This window comes from Herpailurus yagouaroundi, unplaced genomic scaffold (genome assembly GCF_014898765.1).
Source record: "Herpailurus yagouaroundi ecotype Mexico unplaced genomic scaffold, PumYag 29, whole genome shotgun sequence".
Classification (NCBI taxonomy): Eukaryota; Metazoa; Chordata; class Mammalia; order Carnivora; family Felidae; genus Herpailurus; species Herpailurus yagouaroundi.
The window spans coordinates 22,628,524-22,641,652 of record NW_024412377.1 but is presented as its reverse complement, the minus strand read 5'-3'; the positions used below and the strand labels follow the sequence as shown (position 1 = coordinate 22,641,652).

Here is a 13,129-nt window from a genome sequence, read left to right as displayed (position 1 = left end):
CGTAGACATCTTTTTGGCCTTTTCCTGGTCTGCTTGTTACCAGCAGGTGAATAGAGGCGAGTCACCGGTCACTGCTTAGTCATTGCCACCACGGATCTTCAGCAGAATATTCCAGTAATCCCCTGAAATGTCTCCTAAAATGCCGTGGAGGAGCAACTTGCCATACAGCCACTTATTCTCCAATCTGATGTCTGATGAGTGGTCGATCTCCCTGCAAGACTCCAGGATGCCATTCAGGGCCCAATCTTTTGTTCTTGCTCCCCTCATGGCCTTGTTGGGCATGTGTGGGTTCAGCTTTCGGCTTTGTCCAGTAAAGCCCAGGATGGCAGAAAGCATTACTCAGGATTCCGTGCAAGTCAAGAGAGGTGAGAGGGAGGCTCAGGGAAGTCTTGCACGATACTCAGTGAGCCACGTGCCGATAAGAATATATAGAAAACGTGCAGAAAAACAAGTTAAGACAGGGTAAAATATTCCATGAGATAACATGGTCTAAGGGATTTATGAGCACAGGCAGGACCTAACCCCTAGATATACATTAACCAGATAAGGCAAGTGAGTGCCCCTAGATGTACATTAACTAGATAAGCGAAGCATGGCCGCTGTTTTCAGCAAGGCCAGAAAGCAGTGTTCTGCTTTGCAATGCGTTCCCTATAATCTCCTAACCCAGGACAGAGCTATTTGATTTCCCACAGGCCTTTCAGCAAAAACAGGCTGGCGTATTCCCGAGACATTTCCCCACCGCCAGGGTTGCTTGCTCCGGGTTCCCAGACATCTCCCTGCAGATGCTCTTAGTGTCCGCACCTGCCCTTCCCTGATACTCATTGAAAACGGTACCAGGTGGGGCTGGCTCTGCAAGCACAGAACTGTGCTGATTTGGACTCCTGTGTCCCCAGGCGGCTCTCCCCAGCCACTTACACCTGCTCCGCATGTCTCTGGGCGCATGGCATACCCACTGTAGCCCTTCCGTCCCAGCTTTCCTGACAGACAGTGATGAGGGGCCTCTGGAGGTGTCCTGACTTGTCTGGAATAGCCCTCTCCAAGGTCGTTTTCAATTCTGTTCTGTGGCCTCTGCTCACTTCCCGGGTGTGCTCACTGCCACGGGACGTGTGGATTTCAATCGGGCAGGCTCTGGTGGCATGGGCCTTCTCAATGGCTTCCCTTTCCTCACAAACCTCAAAGACGATGGGATTTTCATCAGAGCCAAGCTGCCTTCGCAAAGTTTCCTGACAGTTCAGATTTCAGATCTTTGATCCAATCTTGGGGCCATTGGGAAGGACTGGAAGACCTTCTGCCATCACTTGTTGGAGCAACGTTCTGGGCAGCCTGTGAAGGCTGGCTCCTCAAGCCGACAGCCTTTCCCAGCCTCCCACAGGACCTCATCATCTCTTAGGGGGTGAAAGACAGGAGCATATGTATCAATGGGGGTGAAAACCAGGAGCCTTGGTTTTCAGAGTGTGCTTGAGGCACAGTGGAGGCGCAGGTATCTTGGGCAGCTGTTGTTGCTGTCCAGGAGGTGGCACTGGCAGTTGTCCAGGGGACAACATAGGCTGGCCTGACACTGGGGACCCTGAGTGTGGGTTTCCTCCAAGGTACAGGTACATCCACATGGAGGAATGGGCTGCTTGATGGAAGAGGGCTACCTAAAACCCCCAGGGAGTACTAGAGGGTCTCAGAGTACAGGCTGGGCACTTTGGTTCCTCTGAATGTTCCAGACATGTTGGTAGTTCTGGTTGAATTGCCCTGCGTAGTTTGCCACATTATCCAGCCTGATGGGGGGCATGTGTGTATGTTGGGGGGGGGGTGGCTATCACCTCCTCAGTCACCACCACCTGGTGCAGATGGAGGGGTAGCCCCCTGCCAGCAGATGATACCCTGCATAATTCACAGATCCGGCCACAGGCCATGGGCACAAGGGATGGCGAGAGGTGAACAGGGACTCGAGCTGGAGCAGCTCTCTCTGCAGGCATCCCAGGCACACCATCTTGGGTCTGCCTGCATGCAGCTGGGTCCAGCTGGGGCCCTCAAATCAGAGCAAGGGAGTTTACATTTCCCCCCTTGATTCCGTGAGAAATAGAATATTTACTTGCACATCATGACCTAAATTTGGCTAAAAGGTCTTACCCACTAAAAGAGAAGTGTATACCTCGGTGACCAGTCCCATTTTTCATTCCTTCACTGACATATTAGATGGTAATGATTCAGGAAACTCACCCTTCTTAGCAAAGTTTACATTTGATTTTTCTAGAAAGTAAGATGGGCAACGCAATGATAGTTGAATACTGAGAGTAGATTCTGTTGATAGTATATTTCATATTTAATGCAATATATATGTTACGATTTACATATGTCCTTTTTCAAGGAAAAGTTAAAATGAAGGCAACATGGGCAATGAAAAATGTCACATGTGCTACCTACATTAAGAGGCAATTGTAAAATAAAAAAAATAAAAACATAAAAAATAAAAAATAAATAAAAAACTAAAAATAATTAAAAAAATTAAAAAAAAAAAAAAAGAAGGTTTGCCTGTGTGGCTCAGTCGGTTAAGCGTCCGACTTCCGCTCAGGTCATGACCTCGCGGTTTGTGTGTTCGAGCCCTGCATCGGGCTCTGTGCTGACAGCTCGGAGCCTAAGGCCTGCTTCGGATTCTGTGTCTCCCTCTCTCTCTGCCCCTCCCCTGCTCATGCTCTGTCTCTCTCTGTCTGAAAGAAAGAAAGAAAGAAAGAAAGAAAGAAAGAAAGAAAGAAAACATTTTTAAAAATTTTTTAAAAAATTTAGAAACGGGGCGCCTGGGTAGCTCAGTCGGTTGAGCATCTGACTTCAGCTCAGGTCATGATCTCGCAGTTTGTGAGTTCAAGCCCCGCGTCAGGCTCTGTGCTGACAATTCAGAGCCTGGAGCCTGCTTCCGAGTCTGTGTCTCCATCTCTCTCTGCCTCTCCCCTGCTCATTCTCTGCCTCTCTCTCTGTCAAAAATAAATAAACTTAAAAAAAAATTAGAAACAATTGGCCCAATTCCCACAGGGTAGAGTGTGCTAGATAAAGGTCAGCTATGAAAAAGGTGAAACTGTTCATTAGATGAAATGTTTCACTGTATTAATACATATAACTCTTACTGCACATATATGAAGTTGGCATTTAAAAACAAAACAAAAAACAATTCCTGTATTTAGAAAGTGCACCAACCTGTTGTTATTTCTCTGTAGCCTCAGATGTTACCTGATGTAAAACACGGTTTAGAGTTAAGAAAAACAAGAAAGAAAAAGCTTTTATTTTCTTCCTACCAGATGAATAAACCCTTAGTCTGCACAATTCATGTTTCAGCATGACTTTTATTAACACATCACAGAAAATTTAGCTCAGTTTTGTCTTAGATTAACCACATGGTAGTATTGATAACTCTTAATCTGGAAAAAAAAAAACTAGAGAAACAAAAACTTTGAAATCCAAGAGTGTCTTACAATCAGGTGATAGGAAACATACAGTGATTTGACAAAGACTTACTAAACTTTTCTCTTTTATTTCTAAATGCCTTGGAGAATTTATATGAAGGAAAAGTTATCAAAAGTTTTAAAAATTATTTTTAACCTCAAAAGTTATTCATCACATAATCTTGTTTTCTATAATCAAGATTGGGACAGTGAAGGCAAATTTAAAGCACGCATTCCTAAGAGTTCTCTCTAAAAGGTAATAGCATTTTTTGAGAACACCACAATTAAGCAACATATTTTATCTTTTCCTAGTATGGGATTTTTCAAATGGGTTGAAGGAAATGTGCTAGAATATATTCAATATTTTATTTCCATCTTTAAATGATGTTTTTCAATTTTGTATCACACACCATTTTCTATTTTGAATATTAAAATGATTAAAATTGGAATTTTCTCCAGGAATCTAATGCACAACGTAATGATTACAGTTAATAGCACTGTAGTATATACTTGAAAGTTGCTAAGAAAGTAGATCTTTAATATTCTCACCACGTTAAATGGTAATTATGCCGTATGATGCAGGTGTTAGCTAATGTTATGGTGGTACTCATTTTAATATATGAGTATATCAAATCAACACATTGTATAACAAAAACTTGCACAACACCATATATCAATTACATTTCAGTGAAGCTGGAAAAAAATTAAAATTAACATTTCCATAAAAATAACTAGAAATGTATAAGGCAAAGGCAAGTGATGGACTTTACCATTTAAAAAAAAATTTACCAGTATAGGATTACTTTCAGTTTGTGCACATATGTAACACTAGCATAGCACAAAGGTACTAGAAGCGTCTAAGAACCATAAATAGAATATGTTCAGCTTCTTAAGGCTATCTGCACCTCAGCCTGTTCGTCTAAAGACCCAATGATGTAGTATTTTTAGTAAGTAGAATATTACTACCCAATACCCCCCGCGCCCCCCCCCCCCCGCCTCCAAAATCCGCACCCTGGTCTTTGAAACCTGTGATTATATTCCCTAAAGTGGCTAACAGGACATGGCATATCTAATTAAACTAAGACTTTGCAATGGAGAGATTATTCTAGATTATTGGAGTAGGCTCAGCGTAATCCTAAAGAGAAGTCGGGAGGGTAAGAGTGAGAGAAAGAGAAGAAACAGAGGTGGATGATAAGGGGCATGAGCCAGGGAATGTGGGCGGCTTCTAAAAACCGCATAAAACAAGAAGATTGATTCTTCCCCCAGAGAATCTAGAAGGGAAATAACTTTGCCAATACCTTGATCTTAAACGTTCTAAATTCCAACATTATAAAGTAATACACTTGCATTATTTTTAACACAAGAATTTTCTGATAATTTATTAAAGCAGTAACACAAAACAAATAAGATATTTAAGAACAAGAAGGCAGGATGAATTTTAGAGCCATATATAAAGGACTGCAAACAATTATCATTCTTAATTCTAAAATATCTTCATTTATTCTATTGGCATCATCTATTCTATTAGCTATTCTATTAGCTATTAGCTATCAGAATTTTCCCGATTTATTTTCTGTTTCAAGCAATGCCTATTTTTGTTACTAGTTAGGGTCTTTGTTACTACTAACTTTGGAAGTTAGATGTGACTTTCCAGTCTTTCCAATCCATAGGTGGTGTCTACTTCCTCATTCACTGAATTCTTCTTTAGTAACAGAAATGTGATTGAATCTGGTTTTGCAATGGAAATATGCTCAGGCCAGCCTAAGAGAGGCATGGAGCAGAGAAGAGGAATTGTAGCGGAGATCAACCAAAACAGGTTATCCCTTTGCCAACCCATCTGAAACACTGTAGAAGCTTGAGGACTCTCAGCTCAAATTAGCCAAGACCAGGAGAATAGATTAAACTAATCCCAAATTAAATTGCCAAGCAACAGAATCCTCGGCAAAATAATTGTTTTACCCCACAAATAATTAGTGTTATTTGTTACAAAGCAGTAACTGACTACTACACTTGTTTCTCCATGAAAACCATGAGATGTAAATGCTCAGGATTCTAAGAGGACTGAGAAAAGAATGCAGCTTCCAAGGATGGTGTATTTCCAATGCCTACCATAAATACGGCCTCCAAATGTTTGGATGTAACACAGATTTTTTGTGAGAAATCAACTTCGGTATGATCAGCTTCTGGTATGTCAGATATGTTTGTCATAACACAGCCTGTTCACCTTCACTTTTAAAGGTGTAGACAGAATTACAGATTGAATTTGTCATAAATATACTACAATAAGGATGGCCAGCATCTATTGACATCTTACTGTTTGTCAAGAACTATTCTAAGGGATTCCTTCAGATTTCTAAATGCTTTTAGTGCCCTCAAAATCTATATGAGTTATACGTTATGATTATTTTCACTTTGAAGACACAGAGACTGAAGTATAGGAGAGTAATTAAACTACCTAAGATTACATGACTTATAATTGCTAGGGCCAATAATTGATAAGTAAAATAAAAGTGTATTTTTAATTAATCTGCCACAACATTTGTCTTAAAAACAAAATAAATAAATAAAACTTAGTTGGGTTCTAATCGTTTGCTTCCAGTCAGTTCCACACACAATGGCCACATCTAAAGTCTGTATTAGATATCATTATGAGCTCAATTTACTCATCTTTTTAACCCATATTGCTTTCTCTCGACTTCATGGCAATTACTTGGAGCCTATAGGGCTTCAATGTAAAGATAATACACTGTTGTGGATTGAATCTCACTCCCCAAAATGTATGCTCAATTCTTAATTATCAATGTGTGCCTTCAATTGGAAATAGAGTCATTGCAGATAGAATTAAGATGTAAGTCAAAAAGAGGTCTTAAGATTCAGGACTTGTCCAAAATCTAATCGCTGATGGTCTTAGAAGAAGAGACCAGAGACACACAGAGATAATGGCATGTGAAAACAGAGGCAAAGATTGGAGTTTCGAATCTACCTGATAAGGATTGTCATCCTACTGGGAACTGAGAGACAAGCATGGAACATGGTATCCCTCAGAGCTTCCAGAAGGCACTAATCTTGCTGATACTTTGTTGATTTTGGACTCCTAGCCTCTAGAACTGTAAGAGAATAAATTCTTTGTTTTAAGCCACTTTGCAGTATTTTGTTTTGACAGCCTTAGGAAACTAATATAATACCCTTGACCTAAACCATTGTTATAAGTATTTTTATTCAAGCAATTTCATTTAGCACCTGTCCTTGGACTAATAATCCTTGCAATTTAGGCATATACTAGACTGAAGTATTTTTTTTTTATATTCATTTACTTTTGAGAGAGAGAGAGAGAGACTTTTGAGAGAGAGAGAGAGAGAGAGAGCTGTCAGCACAGAGCTGGACGTGGGGCTTGAACTCACCAAACATGAGATCATGACCTGAGCTGAAGTTGGATGCTTAACCAACTGAGTCTCCCAGGTGCCCCTGAAGTATTTTTCATTCAAACCTCACTTAAACCTTTTATCTTCTGGGGACTAAAAGTAGTCAGCTGTGTAACTTGTCTTTACTTCCTTTGCTTTCTGTTTGCAAATTGTACCATTTCCCCCCCGCTGAGGTCATGTCTTGTAATATTTTGCCAGATGCAGCCAATAGCGACCAGCATTTTTTCCACCTCAACTTCTGTTTTCCAGCATTTATCTCTAAAGTTTTAATTTTAGTATTTCTATATGATCTTGCAACTTGATCATACAACAAAATTAGTACATATTTTGTTCACAGCATTACATTAAAACACTCTGCCAGCCTCAGTGATTGCTTTTCTTGCTCTTAACCTCTCCAAAGACATAAGGGGAGAGTTCCTTTGATTCTGTCTGTAAGAACACTAATCCTATTCCTAAGAGCTCCACCGTCATGACCTAACTACTTCCCAGAGTCCCCACTTTCTAATACCATCACACTGACAGGATTTCAACATAGGAATTTTGGAGGGACGCAAACATTCTATCCATAGCAGTTCTGCTAACTAAAATGATGTTGGGAAATAAGGACCCCTGTACATCATCCAAATTGAAAGGAAGCACAATAGTAGTGAACACTGGTAACGTCTATCCAAATATATCTATGTAAGGATACATTTAATTGCTATTTCTGATTGACAGATGAAGCTTTATAAAATTTAAAGGAAAAAATAAAAAAAAATCAAGCATCTAAAATATAGCAACAGAAATTCTGGTAATTTTGTGAATTTGATAAATAGCTTTCAATATTTGAATTTTTTTAAATTTTACTTTACAGGGAGATAGTGGGGGAGATGGACAGAGGGGAAGAGAGAGAGAGAGAGAGAGAGAGAAATCTCAGGCAGGATCCCATGCCCACCATGGAGCCTGATGCAGGGCTCAATCCCATGACCCTGAGATCATGACCTGAACCAAAATCAAAAGTCAGATCCTCTACTAATGGAGGCACCCAGGTGTCCCTAACTTTTCAATATTATAAACATTTGCTAACATGGCTCATATCTTAGAATTCCATAGTAAATATTTTACTGTATGGTCTGAATAGGAAATTATATAAAATAGAAAATTAGTGTCATATCTAAACTATACATGTGTGTGCAATTCACCAAACAGAAGTATATCACCATACATTAAAATATATGTAAATATAGATTTGTTTATTGTATATAATATGACATAACATAATAACATGACATGCACAATATTACAATATAAGGTATTCTTCATTCTAGCTCTGGGTTTGTGTGTGTGTGCACGCTCTGCTGAATTTCTTGGAATACATGGCAAATTTAAGGTGGAATCTAGGAGGACGATTAGTCAAATACAATGGCACATACTTCCAGATGTCTTGTCCCAAGGGCTGTTTGATCTGACTGCAGCACATAAGGGACAGAGCTAGGACTCTATGCATCATTTATGTTGGATTATATTTACAAAGACCAGACTGAACTTCTGAATGATCCTATTGAAAAGAATGTTGCTACTTTCTCAACATCTGCTCAGAGAAATTTGCATAGATACCACATGTGCAAATAGCAGATAAAGCTTCAGACACCTCAGACATTTTAAACTAAATTTTGTACAATGCTTCCTAACTGAACTAACTGAACTAGAGGCCCTACTTTGATAGTCTTTCAGTCCTAAGGGAAATTCTACCTCTTCTATTATTTCGAGGAATCTTACAATTGAAAAATATAGTAAAGTTACTTGAAAATAAGAGAAAATAAGTTTGATAACAGAAACTTCGTGCAAAAAGTGTAAACAAAAGCAAAAATGAATCAATCAAAAATCTTACATATGAGATAGTCTAATGAGGATGAGTAAAAAAAAGTCTTTGTTTTTTGGAGTTTTAGTAACTAAGAGAGAAGTATTCCAGGCAGTTATTAAATGAAATGTACCATTTAAAAGGATTAGAAGCATATTGTTTAAAATTATTTAAAAAGGCCACTTTGGCATGAATGGAATTTGATATTGCTGTTTGCATATCAGTGAAACGATATGCCACATTTTGTGAAGACATGACCCGAAACGTTTCCTTTTTTATGGCTTCATCGTTTTACTTTGTGGAATTTGTCAGGGCAGATGGAGTGGGAGAGGGGACGCAGCGTCCTTGTTTCGGTCAGACAGAGAAAGATAGATATCATATGCTTTCACTCATATGTGACACTTGAGAAACTTAACAGAAGACCATGGGGAAAGGGAAGGGAAAAAATAGTTTCAAACTGAGAGGGAGGCAAACCATAAGAGACTCTAAATACAGAGACCAAGCTGAGGGTTGATGGGGTGGTAGGGAAGGGGGTAAGTGGGTGATGGGCATTGGAGGAGGGCACTTGCTGGGACGAGCACTGGGTGTTGTATGTAAGCGATGAATCATGGGAATCTACTCCCGAAGCCAAGAGCACACTGTATACGCTGTAGTTAGCTAACTTGACAATAAACTATATACATATATAAGAAAAAATAGTAATTAAATTTAATTTAATTTAAAAAAAAAGGATCAGTTGCTTTCTTTAGTGATTTCCTACCACTTTGAAGTGTTTAATTATAAAGTAGAAATATTCTTAAATTTCCAAGACTTAACATGCAAACTTGCAGAGCATTTTATAAAATAATCACACCCAACATTCATTAAATACCCAAATATGAATCATGTTTTAACAGAATATAGAAGACTTTTTATTATGACTCATTCATATTATTTTCTAAATTTGCAAAAAAGTCAATATTTTATTTATGTAAGTTTCCTCAGAACACATGTATTTTTATAAAGTGAAAAAAATAGCAGAACAGGAATAATGGAAGCAGTTCATATTTCAGCATAAGAAACAGTGATATATAATCTTTCTTGTAACCATGTTTTTCTGTTCTAAATAGATTATCTCAATAATGCATAACAATAACAAATAATAGAAATATTTTTAATGCTTTGATTTTTAAAAATATTAAAAGTTAGCAATAGCTAATGTCTATATAAAATTCAACATTTCAATAGGGGTATATTCTTGTAAAAAAGGACAATTATATGAACATTTAAAAACTTGATTCTCTGTATACAAAATTATAATTTTATACATTGCAATATTTCCACATAAAATTATAAAAAAATAACTTACATTCTGTAAATATTTTGTGTCTTTCAAACGAAAGAGCCTATGAATACCTATAAATCATACTATATTTTTAAAAATAATGTAATTTAATTTTTGTTTGTTTGGTTTACTTTTTCTAAAAGGATCACCCTTTCTAGACTATTGTCTTTATATACTGAGCACTATTCAATATGCCCCAAATATCCTGACATATAGTTCCTATCCCATTGTGCATTTAAAGCCTAAAATCAATAGTCATGATTTTATGTATATTCACTACTGTAGGCTCCCCTCCCTCCCTTCCTCCCTACCTTCCTTCCTTCTTTCCTTCCTTCCTTCCTTCCTTCCTTCCTTCCTTCCTTCCTTCCTTCTTCTCTTTCCCTTTCTCTCTTTTTCTCTCCCTCTTTTTCTTTCTTTCTTTCTTTCTTTCTTTCTTTCTTTCTTTTCTTTTCTTTCTTTCTTCTCCTCCTTCCTTCCATTTCTATCTTTTCTTCTTTTCTCCTTTATCTCTCTTTCTCTCTTAAATATTGGTAAATCAAACATAGCACAAAATTTACCATCTTAATCATTTTAATCATTCAGTTCGGTAGTATTAAATATTCACGTTGCTGTGAAACCAATTTGTAGAACTTTATCATCTTGCACAACTGACACTTGATACTGATTGAACAACTCCCCATTTCCCCCTCCCTCTGGGGTAAATGTCTCAATGAACTTGAATACCCTAGGTCTTGTATAAGTGGAATCATACAATTTTTATTTTCTTTTCTGAATATTTCATTAAACATAATTTCCTCAAGATTCATTCATGCAGCATGTTTCAGAACCACCTTCCTTTTTATGGCTGAATAATATTCCATTACATGTGTATACCACATTTTATTTCTTCATTGACCCATTGAAAGACATTTGCTTGGCTTCATATTTTGACTATTATAAATAGTGCTGCTATGAACAGGGTTGGGCAAATATCTCTTTGAGATTCTGTTTCCATTCTTTCAGAAATATACCCAAAAGTGGAATTGCTGGAATATGTAATACTTATATTTTTTAATTTTTTGAATCATTGTCATATGGTTTTTACATAATGGCTACACCATTTTGCATCCCCACCAAGAGTGCATAACGTTTCCAATTTTTCCACATTTTTAACAACACATTATTTTCTAGTTGTATTTTTGATAGTAGCCATCTTAATGGTTATGCAATGATGTATCATTTGATTTTGATTTGCATTTATCTAAGGATTTGTGATATTGAACATCTTTCATTTGCTTGTTGACCTCCATACATTCCTGCCTCTGATCCCAGAGATGCATTAAAAATGTGTTTTCCTATATATGTGTGTTATGTGGCTCCCAGACTACTGATATGGATATTTTTGACTAGAAATGCCTAAGTGCACTCACCTAGGCCCTTTTTAATCACAGAAAGCCCCACAGACATTCTCCCACCACCATGACATTGATGTCGTGGATGGCTCGGCCTGGTGGTTTTTATTATGATTGAGCGATGTACCTCAGCAAAACTTCATCGGGTGATTTTGAAGAACAACACTTAGTAGTCGCAAGTCCTAGAGGGTACACAGCACACTTTAGGGCCACACAGTGAGGTCTAAAGGTAGAGAGAGGGAGGGAGGGAACAAGGACTGGGGCTCTGCCTTTATTAGGGCCAGAGAGGGGAGTGCCTAGGGTTTAATAGGTTCACTCTTTATTGGCAAATTTAAAGCATATGAGCGATAACTGAAGTTAAGGAGTAGGAAGGGAAATGCAAAGTCATTCAAGAGTTCAATTATCTAGGTTATCCAGGGCTCTTGAAAAGGGGAACTTTATTGGCAGTGTTGATAAACAACTTGATAAATAAAGTGATAACTTTGTTATCAGCCTGATTCCTGATCTAGTTTTATGTTAGTAGCTGTGTCATACAGCTGGCAATATGTTCATTCAAGATGGATGTCGAGAAATGGATGCTTCTTCAACCAAAAGTTTAATGTCAGAAACATTACAATTAAAAAGTTTAATGCCAGCACTATAATATGGAATAAATTAATTTTACTATTTAAAAATACTACAAACTGGAACTGGAGAACAGTTTTAAATGTCCAATGTACTTATTTTATTTATATTTCTGTAGATGATTTTTAGTTTTCTTCGTATGTAAAACATATCATCTGTATGCAACATTTTATTTTCTGTAGTTATATGTATATTGTATATGACTTTTTAAATCTTGAAGGATGAGTATAAGTAATCTCTTTCACTTCAATAGCCATAACATCAGATTTGGAGTTTATTTAATAAATAAAATGTGATAATTATCTGTATCCTTACTGAATTTAAGAAACCTAATTCCTTCATGCATTACAGAAAGCTGTATCTTTCCATTACCTACAATTTCCACAAAATATCATGTGATGAAATTTTAGCTCTTTCTTGAATAAGCTTGGGCCTTTTACCAAAATCAGCCTTATCACTAATATCTTACTGACTCTCCTCACAAGACAGGAATGCAAATCTGGAATTTGTTTTTTTATGGCTTGACTCCATCTTTCCTGGAGTTGACTATCAGAAAAGGAATAATTTCCTCTAATTTTATCTTCCTGTTCTCTTTCTTTATCATACCAAAAGTAACTTTCAATTAAGCGACTTGGAAAAAAAAGTCGTAACGTCACTAGGTACCGTAGTAGGATTTAGTATTTAGGATTTAGCACCAAATCCCCAAATTCCTGAATGTATTTTCACTCATTTCCTTAATATAGGTTTTCAAAATCCTACTTTTTGCACACTATGTATATCATTCGGCAACTTCTTTTAGGGGAGGGGGGATTCTTTATTAATGTTTCATCCAATATTGTATTTGTGTAATATAAAACAATTATTTTTAGTTTGTTTTTGTATTTGATAGAAAGCTTTCGTACAGTGTTCTTAATTTTTCATCATAAAAATCTCTATATTGATTGAGCACTGGGAAAAGTTAACTGGCAACCATGAAGGAATATAACAGGAGGGCCAGGAGTGGCTCGGGCAACCTTTCTAGGATGAAAAGACTAGAACTTTGGCAGTTACCATTGTTCACTTCCTTGCCTTCCAGTGGCCCTCCTTTTGTACATTAACAAAAA

The 13,129-nt window shown here is 37.4% G+C and overlaps 1 pseudogene; it reads right to left on the bottom strand.

The window, feature by feature from the left end:
- Positions 1-697: 697 nt before the first annotated feature.
- Positions 698-1,383, bottom strand: LOC121041631 (annexin A11-like; annotated as a pseudogene).
- Between the last annotated feature and the right edge of the window lie 11,746 nt (positions 1,384-13,129).